Raw genomic sequence first — 15,062 nt, 5'->3', positions numbered from 1 at the left:
TCCCCCAGATGTGTGTATGTGAGAAGAAAACAGAGCCGCTTGCAATCAATTACAGCATGAAATTCAAAGTTGGCAATAAGAAATTTGATTGAGACAGAAAATATCTGTAGTAAAGGAAGTCTAGGAATCCTGTCTCCAAAATTCAACTAAATGCCATCAAAACGATGAACAGGATTGAAATTGAACACTCAGCTCCCAGGATATGCTTAGGACAATCATCTAAGATACAGAAAAAACATTGTGTCTATCAGGAAAGTGAAACATTGGACTACACTCTTAAAGAGGAATATGGCACTAGCATCCCTGAAAATCAAAGAGAATAAACCAGCGTCTGTGTGCATAGCCTGGCAGCTGTTCACCCTCACAGGTCCATGGATGATGGCACAACTCATTCCTAAGCCAGGCTTAGTCAGAAGAGAGGAAAGACCCTCCAAAGGATATATTGACTCTACTTCCCTGAAAATGAAGGAAAGTATATCCTTAAAGAGAATACATCTCCATAGAATATAAAAACTAATTTGATACTCCTTTTAAAGATTTTTTTTTGATGTGAACTATTTTTAAATTTTGTAATAAATTGAATTTGTTACAACATTGCCTCTGTTTTATGCTTTGGTGTTTTGGCCTAGAGGCATCTTAGCTCCCCAAAAAGAAATGGAACCCCCACCTTCTGCATTGGAAGGTGAAGTCTTAACCACTGGCTGCTGCTGCTGTTAAGTTGCTTCAGTCGTGTCTGACTCTGTGCGACCCCAGAGACAGCAGCCCACCAGGCTCCCCTGTCCCTGGGATTCTCCAGGCAAGAATACTGGAGTGGGCTGCCATTTCCTCCTCCAATGCATGAAAGTGAAAAATCAAAGTGAAGTCGCTCAGTCATGTCCGACTCGTAGTGACCCCATGGACTGCAGCCTACCAGGTTCCTCCATCCATGGGATTTTCCAGGCAAGAGTACTGGAGTAGGGTGCCATTTCCTTCTCTGTTAACCAGTGGACCACCATTAAAAAAAATGAACTAAACACAGATCAAATGGAAGGCAGGGGCATTGTGCATCAAGAAAGGATAACTCTTAAGGAAGGATGCTTCTTACAATACTGATGGAAATCTATTAAAATGGAGAGGAACTAAAGTAAATAATCATCCTTTTCTCTTTTTGTAACTTATGTTACTCATTAAGATCAAATAGTGCCAACTTATGCTGAGAAATAGTTTATTTGGAGTATAAATGAATGCGTCAATGGATATATTACCTCATTTCATTCACACAGCAGCCCTGACAGTTAGCAATTATTGTCCCAATTATATGAGTAAGAAAACAGACTTATAAAGGTTAGATAAGGAGCCCAAGGACACACAGCGAATAAGGAGTCGAGCCACATTTCCACCCCAGATCTTCTGATTGAAGCTGAACTTTTTGTTCAATAGGAAAATCATTGCTTCCCTTTTAAAAAATAAATCATCATTGTTGGCAACATTGTGCTATGGGTGGACAGATGATTCAAAGACTTGTCCAAAGGAGTTCTGGATCTACCTTGAGACCTTTAGAATCAATCACCAGAATGGAAACAATTTAACTACAGTCTGGGCAATTACCCCATTAGTCCAACAAACTGGGGAGAATGAGCCTTCAACTTGACTCACAGGATTTAACTGTTGTTTTAGGAGAGGCCTGAAAGGAAAAGAGGTTTTGTCAATTGTGTTTTAACAGAGTGACTAAGTTGTGGGCATTTCCAAAGAAATCGTTTATTTATTTATTTTTTCTTCAGAGTTTGGTTTTACTAGCTTTGGAGACAGTGACTCAGACATTCTCCTTCCTGCTCTGCTCTCTAATTAGCAAGTTTGAGAGACCTCACCTTCAGAAAGGGAGGGGAAATAGCCCTGATTTTGTGCAAAACCTCACTCACACCGTTTGCCTAGACAGACTTCTAGAAATGTTATCAAGCCGTTAAAGGAAGTTGGTGAAAGAAGAAAGTACATGACCTGTTACAACCAGCTTCCCGAGAAGCACCAGCCTGGCCCTCTGACACTATCTTTCAAAGGCTCTTAGTGTTTTCAGACACACATTTAATCAAACACCTATTTACTCCATGACCCTCTGGAGTACCAGTCAAGTGCTGGTAGGTTGTAAGATACACAGTTTTTATCACTGCTATTCTAAGGTGAAGAGAACCATAACCAGAGCTTGTGATGGGGTAGAAGACAGGAGAGGAAAAGGTGAAAGCAATTTTTCCAAATTGGCCTAAAGCAAGAGTTGGGCTATGCAATTTCTCTTTTAGTCTGAAAACATTATATTAAAAAAAAAATTTCTGTTTTATAGGTTTTTGGAAGAAACTACCTCAACACTGCGTCTCAGGAGCAGGAGCACATCCCTGTTCCCGGGACTTCAGGCAGGCGGGGACATGGCAGGGGTGCAACCGAGTGCTGCTGGAGAGCCAGGGCGGTCTGTGGACCCACTGTGATAGTCAGCCCCAAGAGAGATGGATTGTCAAGGTACTGAGGCTTCATCATCACCCAGGCGTTTTCAACAGAGTAAAATTCCTGATTACAGAGGAATGTGACAAGGTTTGTCTTACACAGTTATCGAAAACTTCCAACATTTTAAGAGACTGAGCGCTGAATGTTACCCACTGGCAGAGTGTGGGATGATGGTACTAATGAGTAACCGCTCTTTAGAGCAATAACTAAGGTGCTGTATGGAAATACTAAAACAGGGCACACAAAGGATCCGCCCATTAACCAGACAGCTCCAGCAGACATGGTTTCTGTTTTACTTTCTTTCTTGGCTTTAAGGGTTTTGGGGGAAAAAAAATTAGTCGCAAAAATATTAAAAATCAGGAAAAATTACGCAAAAATGCAGATATCTGGTTCCTCTTTTAAAACAGATCTAGCAACATGGGGGAGGGCCACATCTCAGCATGATGTCAGCAAACACCCGAAGCTGAGAATCTGTTGACCCTTAGCCGGGCGTGGGAGCCCTTAACTCGCCTCACTGTTCCCACAATTTCCCTACGTTCGCTTCCTCAAGCTGTCTAGGTACATGCCTGGCCCTGTATTTGGGTTTGAAACCCAGTAAATAAATGGAAGCCAATAACCTGACCCTCAAAGTTGGAAGGTATAACTTCCACTTTAGAAGCAGCAAGGCAGCAATTAAATAGCAATCTAACAGGAAATAAAACTTTAGAGGGCAGTTTAAATCATTCTAGGCCTGCACTTTTAAAGTTTAGAATTACCTGAAAAATGAATTGGTTGGAATGAAAATGTGTTACAATAAGAGAAAAGAAATAGGAGCATTCACCCCAGACTTTGAAAATGGGCAACTATAGAAAGAGGAATTTAGTTTTCCTTTCTTACTCTTTAAAAATAAAGTCACTGTGACTCTTTTCACAAATAATAAAGTCATGATTAGCTTTGATTATTCTACCTTGTCAATTTTGCCAAACCACCTTTTCCAGAAAAACTTTTCTAGTCGGAGTCTTTAGTACTTTATTTATTAAAATTTCATTGCACTATAGTTGACTTACAATGTTGTGTTCATTTCTGCTGTATAGCAAAGTGACTCAGTTACACATATATTCACTCTTTATTAGGTTCTTTTCCCATATATGTCATTACAGAGCACTGAGGGCTTCCCAAGTGGCACTAGTGGTAAAGAACCCACCTGCTAATACAGGAGATGTAAGAGATGAGGGCTCTATCCCTTGGTCGGGAAGATCCCCTGGAGGAGGGCATGGCAACCCACTCCAGTACTCTTGCCTGGAGAATCCCATGGACAGAGGAGCCTGGCAGATTACAGTCCATATCGTTGCAAAGAGTCAGACATGATTGAAGCGACTTAGCATGCCTGCACTCACACACACACACACAGAGTATTGAATAGAGTTCCCTGTGCTATACAATATGTCCTTATTAGTTATCTCTTTTAAGTATGGTAGTGTGTATATATCTGTTCTAATCTCCCAGTTTATCCCTCCTTCCCTTTCCCCATTGATAACCATAGGTTTGTTTTCTACATCTGTGACTCTCTTTCTGTTTTGTAAATAGATTCATTTGTACCATTTTTTAGGTTCCACAAATAAACAATATCTTATTTGCCTTTGTCTGATTTGTTTCACTCAGTATGACAATCTCTAAGTACATCCATGTTGCTGCAAATGGCATTATTTCATTCTTTTTTACTACTGAGTAAAATTCCATTGTATATATATACAACATTTTCTTTAACCATTCCTATGTTGATTGATATTTAGGTTGCTTCCATGTCCTGGCTATTGTAAACAGTACTGCAATGAACACTGTAGTGCAGGTATCTTTTCAAACTATGGTTTTCTCTGAATATATGCCCAAAAGCGGAATTGCAGGATCATATGGTAGTTCTATTTTTAGTTTTTTAAGGAACCTCCCTGCTGTTCTTAGTGACTATACCAGTTTACATTTCGACCGACAGTGTAGGAGGGATCCCTTTTTTCCACCCTCTCTCCAGTATTTATTGTTTATAGATTTTTTGATAATGGCCATTCTGACATGTGTGAGGTGATACCTCACTGTATTGATAGTTTTGATTTGCGTTTCTAAGTAACTAATTCCAGGAGACATTTCAGACTATCTTGGTATTCATCAACACTAAGAGTCTTCCCTGTTACAAGCTCAAACGGTAAAGAATCTGCCTGCAACTCAGGAGACCTGGGTTCGATTCCTGGGTCAGGAAGATCCTTTAGAGAAGGGAATGGCAGTCCACTCCAGTATTCTTGCTTGGAGAATCCCATGGACAGAGGAGTCTGGCAGGCTATGGTCTGTGGGATCACAAAGAGTCAGACACGACTTAGCGACTAACACCACTACCATGGAGATCAAGACCCATTTCAGCTATCCAGTCTACACTCCAATTGGGTACCTCACTAACATATTTTTATTGATCATCCCTCCAAATCTCCTCTGTACCAACATTCCCTATCTCAGTAAATGGCTGTACTAACCCTCAGACTCATAAAAAAAGCTGGTCAACCTGATACCTCCCTTTCTCTTTACCTATACATCCAGTAACTCCTCAAGTCTTGTTCTTCCTTTGCAGAAATAGCCTATTCACTTCTTTTCCTAGTTAGTTTCTCACCACACCTTCTCATCTCTCTGCAACAGCACAGGTAACCTCTATAAACCATTAACCCAGTAATAACCAGCTCCTTAGAACTTATCATAGCCATTGCTTCTAGAACCATTTAGAATTCCTAACATGACCCTCAAGGCCTCCCATGAAACCGCTTTCCCCACAGCTCCCTTCATGGCAGCCGTGATGGTTTTGTGGTTGCTTCTCACTGGAGGGCTTTCACACATATTGTTGTCTTTTCTAAAGTGCTTGTCTCTCCACCTCTCCCTCCCTGATCTGCACCCTTCACCTCACTAACTTCTAATTCTCCTTCACGGCTGAATTTAATATCACTTTTTAGTGAAGCCTTTCCCAGCCTCTATGGATATAAACTTCACAATGCCTGAACTTTTCCATCATAGCACATATCTGCATTATAATTATCTGGTTGCTTATAAAACTTTGATATGTCTGTATTCCTCTTTAATTGTAAGACTCTTTGAGTGAATGAATGAATAAGTGTCACCTACCTGTTGGATATAAACCTTAAATGTATAAGACCACCATGATTCAAGGCATACTGTTTTTAGAGATGCAAAACAGCAATAGAAAAATGCAGGTCAAGCCATAATTCCAGACACTAAACCATACTGCCCAATAACTCTATTTGCATGAACAACTAGTAAGATGATTATAATCACAAACAGAATCTTTCTAAATAAAAAGAGCATATATGCTGCCAACAAAATCATCATAGGGAAGCATTGTCTGCACATGAAAACCTTGATATCTGTATATTTTCTTAGGTTGGCTATTATGGCTCAATGACATCGAGGTTTAGTTTTACTTTGACTATTAGTATTTTATACATGTATGTCATATGTTGATGTTTCATATATTGCTTGTTACAAGGAAGAGCTAAATGATTCCAAACTAACTTGATTCAATATTAACATCTCACTCCATATTATTGTGTTGGTTAATATGAAAAAATATTAGCTGCTTAATATTTTCAAATGATTTTCAGCTATAATTGTCTGAAGAGGTTGGTTCTGCCCATAGACACAGGAAATTTTTCTTCAGCTATTCCTGGGAACTTTCATCCCAACAGTGGATCTTCTGTAGTTTCACTGACTGTTCAAATATGTCCACGGCCTTAACACAGCAGTATTTATTGAATGTGTCGATCAGTCAGTTCAGTCACTCAGTCATGTTTGACTCTTTCCGACCCCATGGACTGCAGCACACCAGGCTTCCCTGTCTATCACCAACTCCTACAGCTTACTCAAACTCATGTTCATTGAGTCAGTGATGCCATCCAACCATCTCATCCTCTGTCATCCCCTTCTCCTCCTGGCTTCAATCTTTCCCAGCATCAGAGTCTTTTCCAGTGAGTCAGTTCTTCACATCAGGTGGCCAAAGTATTGGAGTTTCAGTTTCAGCATCAGTCCTTCCAATAAATATTCAGGACTGATTTCCTTTAGGATAGACTGGTTGGATCTCCTTGCTGTCCCAAGAGACTCTCAAGAGTCTTCTCCAACACCACAGTTCAAAAGCATCAATTCTTTGGCGCTCAGCTTTCTTTCTGGTTCAACTCTCACATCCATACATGACTACTAGAAAAACCATAGCTTTGACTAGACTGACATTTTTTGAAAGGTAATGTCCCTGTTTTTTAATATGCTGTCTAGGTTGATCATTGGAGAAGGCAATGGCACCCCACTCCAGTACTTTTGCCTGGAAAATCCCATGGAAGGAGGAGCCTGGTAGGCTGCAGTCCATGGGGTCTCGAAGAGTCGGACACGACTGAGCGACTTCACTTTCACTTTTCACTTTCATGCATTGGAAAAGGAGATGGCAACCCACTCCAGTGTTCTTGCCTGGAGAATCCCAGGGACAAGGAAGCCTGGTGGGCTGCCATCTCTGGGGTTGCACAGAGTCAGACATGACTGAAGCGACTTAGCAGCAGCAGGTTGATCATAGCTTTTTCCAAGGAGCAAGCATCTTTTGCTTTCATGGCTGCAGTCAACATCTGCAGTGATTTTGGAGCCCAAGAAAATAAAATTAGTCACTGTTTCCACTGTTTCCCCATCTATTTACCATGACGTGATGGGACTGGATACCATGATCTTTGTTTTCTGAATGTTGAGCTTTAAGCCAACCTTTTCACTCTCCTCTTTCACTTTCATCAAGAGGCTCTTTAATTCTTCTTCACTTTCTGCCTTAAGAGTGGTGTCATCTGCATATCTGAGGTTATTGACATTTCTCCCAGTAATCTTGATTCCAGCTTGTGCTTCATCCAGCCCAGCATTTCTCATGATGTACTCTGCATATAAGTTAAATAATCAGGGTGACAATATGCAACCGTGCAATACTCCCTTCCCGGTTTGGAACCAGTCTGTTGTTCCATGTCCAGTTCTAACTGTTGCTTCTTGACCTGCATACAGATTTCTCAGGAGGCAGGTCAGGTGGTCTAGTATTCCCATCACTTGAAGAATTTTCCACAGTTTGTTGTGGTCCACACAGTCAAAGGCTTTGGCATAGTCAATAAAGCAGAAATAGATGTTTTTCTGGAACTCTCTTGCTTTTTTGATGATCCAACATGTTGGCAATTTAATCTCTGGTTTCTCTGCCTTTTCTAAATCCAGCTTAATCATCTGGAAATTCACGGTTCATGTACTATTGAAGCCTGGATTGGAGAATTTTGAGCATTACTTTACTAGTGTGTGAGATGAGTGCAATTGTGTAGTAGTTTGAACATTCTTTGGCATTGCTTTTCTTTGGTATTGGAATGAAAACTGACCTTTTCCAGTCCTGTGGCCACTGCTGAGTTTTCCAAATTTGCTGGCATTTTGAATGCAGCACTTTAACAACATCATCTTTTAAGATTTGAAATAGCTCAACTGGAATTCCGTCACCTCCACCAGCTTTTTTCGTAGTGATGTTTCCTAAGGCCCACTTGACTTTGCATTCCAAGATGTCTGGCTCTAGGTGAGTGATCACACCATCATGGTTATCTCGGTCAGGAGTATCCTTTTTGTATAGTTTTTCTGTGTATTCTTGCCACCCCTTCTTAATATCTTCTGCTTCTGTTAGGTCCACACCCTTTCTGTCCTTTATTGTGCCCATCTCTGCATGAAATATTCCCTTAGTATCTCTAATTTTCTTGAAGAGATCTCTAGTCTTTCCCATTCTATTGTTTTCCTCTATTTCTTTGTACTGATCACTGAGGAAGGCTTTCTTATCTCTCCTTGCTATTCTTTGGAACTCTGCATTCAGATGGGTATATCTTTCCTTTTCTCCTTTGCTTTTGTCTTCTCTTTTCTCAGCTGTTTGTAAGGCCTCCTCAGACAGCCATTTTGCCTTTTTGCATTTCTTTTTCTTGGGGATGGTCTTGATCCCTGCCTCCTGTACAATGTCATGAGCCTCTATCCATATTTCTTCAGGCATTCTGTCTATAAGATCTAATCCCTTGAATCTGTTTGCCACTGTATAATCATAAGGAATTTGATTTAGGTCATACCTGAATAGTCTTTTCATAGTGGTTTTCCCTACTTTCTTCAATTTAAGTCTGAATTTGTCAATAAGGAGTTCATGATCTGAGCCACAGTAAGCTCCTGGTCTTGTTTTTGCTGACTGTATAGAGCTTCTCCATCTTTGGCTGCAAAGAATATAATTAATCTGATTTTGGTGTTGACCATCTGGTGATGGTCCATGTGCAGTCTTCTCTTGTGCATTCTCTTGGCAAAATTCTGTTAACCTTTGCCCTGCTTCATTTCGTATTCCAAGGTCAAATTTGCCTGTTACTCCAAACACCTCTTGACTTCCTACTTTTGCATTCCAGTCCTCTATAATGAAAAGGACATCTATTTTGGGTGTTAGTTCTAGAAAGCCTTGAAGGTCTTCATAGAACCATTCAACTGCAGCTTCCTCAGCATTACTGGTTGGGGCATAGACTTGGATTACTGTGATATTGAATGGTTTGCCTTGGAAATGAACAGAGATCACTCTGTCATTTTTGAGATTGCACCCAAGTACCGCATTTTGTACTCTTTTGTTGACTATAATGGCTACTCCATTTCTTCTAGGGGATTCTTGCCCACAGTAGTAGATATAATAGTCATTTTAGTTAAATTCTCCCATTCCCGTCCAATTTAGTTCACTGATTCCTAAAATGTCGATGTTCACTCTTGCCATCTCCTGTTTGACCACTTCCAATTTGCCTTGATAAATGGACATAATGTTCCAGGTTCCTATGTAATATTGCTCTTTACTTCCATCACCTGTCACATCCACAACTGAGCGTTGTTTTCTCTTTCACTCTGTCTCTTCATTCTTTCTGGAGTTACTTCTCCACTCTTCTCCAGTAGCATATTAGGCACCTACTGACCTGAGTTCATCTTTCAGTGTCCTACCTCCTTGCCTTTTCAAACTGTTCATGGGGTTCTCAAGGCAAGAATACTGAAGTGGCTTGCCATTCCCTTCTCCAGTGAACCATATTTTGTCAGAACTCTCCACCATGACCTACCATCTTGGGTGGCCTTACATGGCATGGCTCATAGTTTCACTGAGTTAGACAAGGCTGTGGTCCATGTGATCAGTTTCCTTAATTTTCTGTGATTGTGGTTTTCATTCTTTCTGCCCTCTTTTGGGTAAGGATAAGAGGCTTATGGAAGCTTCCTGATGAAGAGACTGACTGAGGGGGAAACTGGGTCTTGTTCTGATGGGCAGAGCCATGCTCTGCTACTGCTGCTGCTAAGTTGCTTCAGTCATGTCTGACTCTCAGTGACCCCATGGACTGCAGCCTACCAGGCTCCTCCATCCATGGGATTTTCCAGGCAAGAGTACTGGAGTGGGTTGCCATTGCCTTCTCAGAGGGCCATGCTTAGTAAATCTTTAATCCAATTTTCTGTTGATGGGCAGGGCTATGTTCCCTCCCTGTTGTTTGACCTGAGGCCAAACTATGCTGGAGGTAATGAAGATAATGTTGACCTCCTTTAAAAGGTCCCATGCTGCACTCAGTGCCCCCAACCCTGCAGCAGGCCACCACCGACCCACACCTCCACAAGAGATTCCTGGACACTCACGGGCAAGTCTGTGTCAATCTCTTGTGGGGTCACTGCTCCTTTCTCCTGGGTCCTGTTGCACACAAGATTTTGTTTGTGCCCTCCAAGAGTCTGTTTCCCCAGTCCTGTGTAAGTTCTGGCAGGTCAGTGGTGGGGTTAATGGTGACCTCCATCAAGAGGGCATATGCCATACCCAGGTCTGCTGCACCCATAGCCCCTGCCCCTGAAGCAGGCCACTGCTGACCAGTACCTCCACAGGAGACACTCAAGCACAGTTCTGGCTCAGTCTCTGTGAAGTCTCTGAGTTCCGGTGCACACTAGGTTTGTTTGAGCCCTCTGAGCATCTCTGGCAGATATGGGGTTTGATTTTACCCTTCCTACTGTCTTGCTGGGGCTTCTCCTTTGCCCTTGGATGTGGGGTATCTTTTTTTGGTGGGATCCAACATTCTCTTTTCAGTGGTTGTTCAGCAGCGAGTTGTACTTTTGTAGTTCTCACAGGAGAAGATGAGCACACGTCCTTCTACTCCACTGTCAAGATGGCAGAGTAGAAGGACTTATGCTCATTGAATGTGTACTCTATGCCAAATACTGTTCTAAGAGCTTTATATGTATTATCATTTAATCTAACAAATCTGAGAAGTGGGCACTATTGCCAATAAATTCCACATTTTACCCCATGAGAAAACAGATGCACAGAATGATAGGTAAGTCATCCCAAGTTATACAACCAGTAAATCATGAAGCTGGAATTTGTACCCAGGCATACTCTTCACAGGACTTTCCAGGTGGCTCACTGGTAAAGGATCCATCTGCCAATGCAGGAGACCCAAGAGTCCCATGCATTGGATTGGGAAGATTCCCTGAAAAGGAAATGGCAACCCATTCCAGTATTCTTGCCTGGAGAATCCCATGGACAGAGGAGCCTGGTGGGTTATCGTCCATAGGGTCGCAAATAGTCGGACACAACTGAAGCGACTAAGCATGCATGCATTCTCTTTATAGGACCTTCTTTACGTTCAACCTCTGTGTTATGGCAATAGGTATTTAAATGAACACTTCTTTTTTTAAGTTTAAATTTTGTTTCTATTCACTATAACAGTGCCATATATTTCCTTTAATTTTCAGGGATATGTTTGAAAATTATGTCATAGAATGAGCTATTATTTTTATGTCAATGCAATGACTTTCTATGTCATACAATAATCATTTAGAATCTTGGCTTTATGTTGCCAATATGTTATAAATAGGTCACCAGTAAGATTGTTATCTGATCACTTATTTCAGTTTCCTAACACCTAAAAAGGGCTTCCCAGGTGGTCCAGTGGTAAATAATACACTTGCAATGTAGAAGATGCAAGAGGTGCAGGCTTGATTCCTGGGTCAGTAAGATCTTCTAGAGTAGGAAATCACAACCTGCTCCAGTATTCTTGCCTGGAAAATTCCATGGACAGAGGAGCCTGGTGGTGTACAGTCCATGGGATCACACACAAGAGCTGGACACGACTGAATGATGAAGCACACAAACAACAGTTAAAAAATAGGAAATATGATCACTTTTTTTATTTTGCTCTGCCTTTTCTGATTCCATAACACAAAGGTTCATAACAGGCTATTTTATAAAATCTATGATACATTGTTCTCTAGATGAGGCAAAGGTTCATGCCTAATAATTTTGGGATTTCCTAAGAAGCTACATGGTGTTAAATTTTAGACTTGTAGCTCATGTCAGACTCTATGATTACCTTGTGACTTATCAAATTCTTGTCATCCCAATCAACAGAGAGAAAACTTTATCCCTGGGTTATTTTTCTGGTAGCTCGAACACTGAAAGAAAGGATAATGTCAAAGTGTGCTTAAGCAACATTTACTTCACATTAAAACATAAGAGTATTAAATAAGTCCTAAAGGATGCACTTTGCCCGTGTGAAGTCAAGCCCTCTGTGAAAGCAGAAAATGACAAAACTGCTTAGAGCAAAACTGCCTGTTTCCATCCAACCACTCAGCCAGAATCAAGATCCTGAGACCTGACAGCTTCCTTGCTAGATTCCAGCCCACCCCAAATGAGCCATGTACTCAAAAAACCAAAGAACCAGAAGAGACCTCTGGGACCCTGAAGACTGACAGTTCCCCAGTATTCCCACAGTCCAGACTCCATTTATGTCCTCCCTCTCTTTCCAGCCATGGACCATGGCTTTGGAAAAAACTATCGACCTGAAATGAATACTTTAAATATAATTTGTTATATTTGCCAGTGTTGCTCATCAAATATGTATGTATGTGTGTATATATATATATATATATATATATAGTATGAACTTCTGATCCAAGATCTCCAACCCATAATGACTTGAAATAATTACTAAGCCAAAGCAAGGAAACTTGAGACTGCACAATCTTAGAAATAAAATTCAGAATTGCTCTTAGAATGGACTGTTGTCTTCAAGGATGTTTAGATCTGGAAAATAATGATATATTCAATCAGGCATTTTACTGAAGACCATAGAGACATAATGACCTGCCCCGGACTACAGAGGAGAAGACCAGAAACTATACATACAATATATCCCAATTCTAGACAGCTCAACAGGGTCAAGTCACTTGGGAGAATATTTGCTCAAAGCTGAAATGGACTGTTCTGCCAAAACCCGCTACTAGGACCAATTTCATATCAGAAGATGAGAAACAGCATCTAAAAGCAATTTGCAGGAGTTAGATTTGTTGAATATAATATGACACTCTGTGAAGAGGAGTGAAAATCCAGAACTATGAGAAAAGCCTGAACGTGGCGATGAACTTTCATGAGAAGTGTGGTAGATTGGGATTCAGCTGACAAAGACGAACACAAGAGGTAAGAAATATTTAGAGTGAGTGTTCATGTCTTTATGGAGGAGAAAGAAACCCAAGGAAAACAAATTACATCAGTTAAAGTGAACAGGATAGAGATAAGAGAAGCAAAAGAGCCAAGGGAGATAAGGTAAGCCCAGAGGGTTAAAGAGGATTAGGAGGGCAAATCTATCAGGAGGAAAGGATGATGAGAGAGAAATTGGAGCTTTTAATAAATGAGCTAGAGCACAGAATTAATCACAACTCTGAAATACGCTGAGCTGCTGAACTCATTTTTTAAGTCAGCCCTTTTGGTGGGGGGTGGGGTGGTGAGGGGGGTACTCAATATGTAAGAAAAAGAAATATGGTGACTTTGAAAGGAATGAAGGTCTTAGGAAAAATGCCACTGACATAAAACAGAAGAGGGTTATCCTTACGAATGAGCCTGCATGAGGCCAGCCCATCTCCCTTCTCCGTAATGGTGGCAGTAACTGCAGGAGGGTATGAAACAATGCAGAAATCAGGGCTGCTGCTGCTGCTGCCGCTACTGCTAAGTCACTTCAGTTGTGCCGGACTCTGTGTGACCCCATAGACAGCAGCCCACCAGGCTCCCCCGTCCCTGGGATTCTCCAGGCAAGAACACTGCAGTGGGTTGCCATTTCCTTCTCCAATGCATGAAAGTGAAAAGTGAAAGTGAAGTCGCTCAGTCGTGTCCGACTCTTAGTGACCCCATGGACTGCAGCCTACCAGGCTCCTCCATCCATGGGATTTTCCAGGCAAGAGTATTGGAGTGGGGTGCCATTGCCTTCTCCGAAACCAGGGCTAAACAGAATCAAACTGGTTATTACTAGTTTCTAAGTTAAACTATTTCATTGAATTAAACCTTTTCTAAGGGGCATAGATGCTAATTTTAGACCTAGAACAAATCTCTTGGTCCAGTCCTTTAAATTTTAGACAAATAAACTCACTTGTGTTTTGGAAATAAAGTAACAAGTGTCACAGAGATACTTCATAGGTGCTGGAATTTAGACCAGAGTTGAAGAACTCTACTCTCAGGCAGAACTCTTGGGATTTCAAACTCATGGTTATTGAGGACTAACTCTTCTCAGGTCCCCATCACAGGCCATTACTGACCACACCATAGTACATCAAATCCACTCAGTAATCTTGTGACTTATGTTATGAGAGCTAAGGAAATTGAATAAATGTCTAACTTTACAGTTGGTATGTGAATATTGTACTAGTTACTACTGTCTGGGAGTCTGATACAGGTGCAGTCTGTTTTCAGATATCTTACTAAGGTAAAGAAGAGCTTAAAAAAAAAAAAGATTATTCACCTTTCAAGAAGATAGAAAACAATGACCATAGCATGCCTCAATTTCTTTAAGTATCTTAATATCTATAGATATTAAGTTCCTTGCAATTTTATCATTTAAAAATGCTAAGAAGACAAATGGAAACATTGGCATCAGAATACTAAGTTTCAAATATAAATCAATAAGCCCAAATGTGATTATACTGAACTTTTCAGGAGTACATCTATTTCAAACAAAATAAGACCTTCTTAGTAACTAAACAACAAGATGGAAACTAGAATCAAAGAGAAAGTGACACTGATTCCACAGCTTCTGTGGAAAGTTCCAGGTATGCTCCCAGGCAAACAAGAGGACCAGTTGAGGAAGGAGACACAGAGAAGACCTTCTAAGTTTCAAATATAAATCAATAAGCCCAAATGTGATTATACTGAACTTTTCAGGAGTACATCTATTTCAAACAAAATAAGACCCTCTTAGTAACTAAACAACAAGATGGAAACTAGAATCAAAGAGAAAGTGACACTGTGATTCCACAGCTTCTGTGGAAAGTTCCAGCTATGCTCCCAGGCAAACAAGAGGATCAGTTGAGGAAGGAGACACAGAGAAGACCTTCATAGCTCACGGAATAGGAAGTTTACCGGGGGATTCTCTGCTAGCATCACAGCAATGAAGCGGTCACCTGAAGCACAGCAGTCACTGCATCCCACTGATTATTCCACGAGTCACCTGGATGTCAACTTGCCAACCACCATTCCCTTTCCCTAGCTCAGAGAAACAGGAAGT

This window comes from Bos grunniens, chromosome 9, assembly GCF_055505025.1.
Source record: "Bos grunniens cultivar Pamir isolate PY7600 chromosome 9, Bosgru_T2T1.0, whole genome shotgun sequence".
In the NCBI taxonomy this organism is placed as follows: Eukaryota; Metazoa; Chordata; class Mammalia; order Artiodactyla; family Bovidae; genus Bos; species Bos grunniens.
This window is presented reverse-complemented; position numbering follows the sequence as displayed.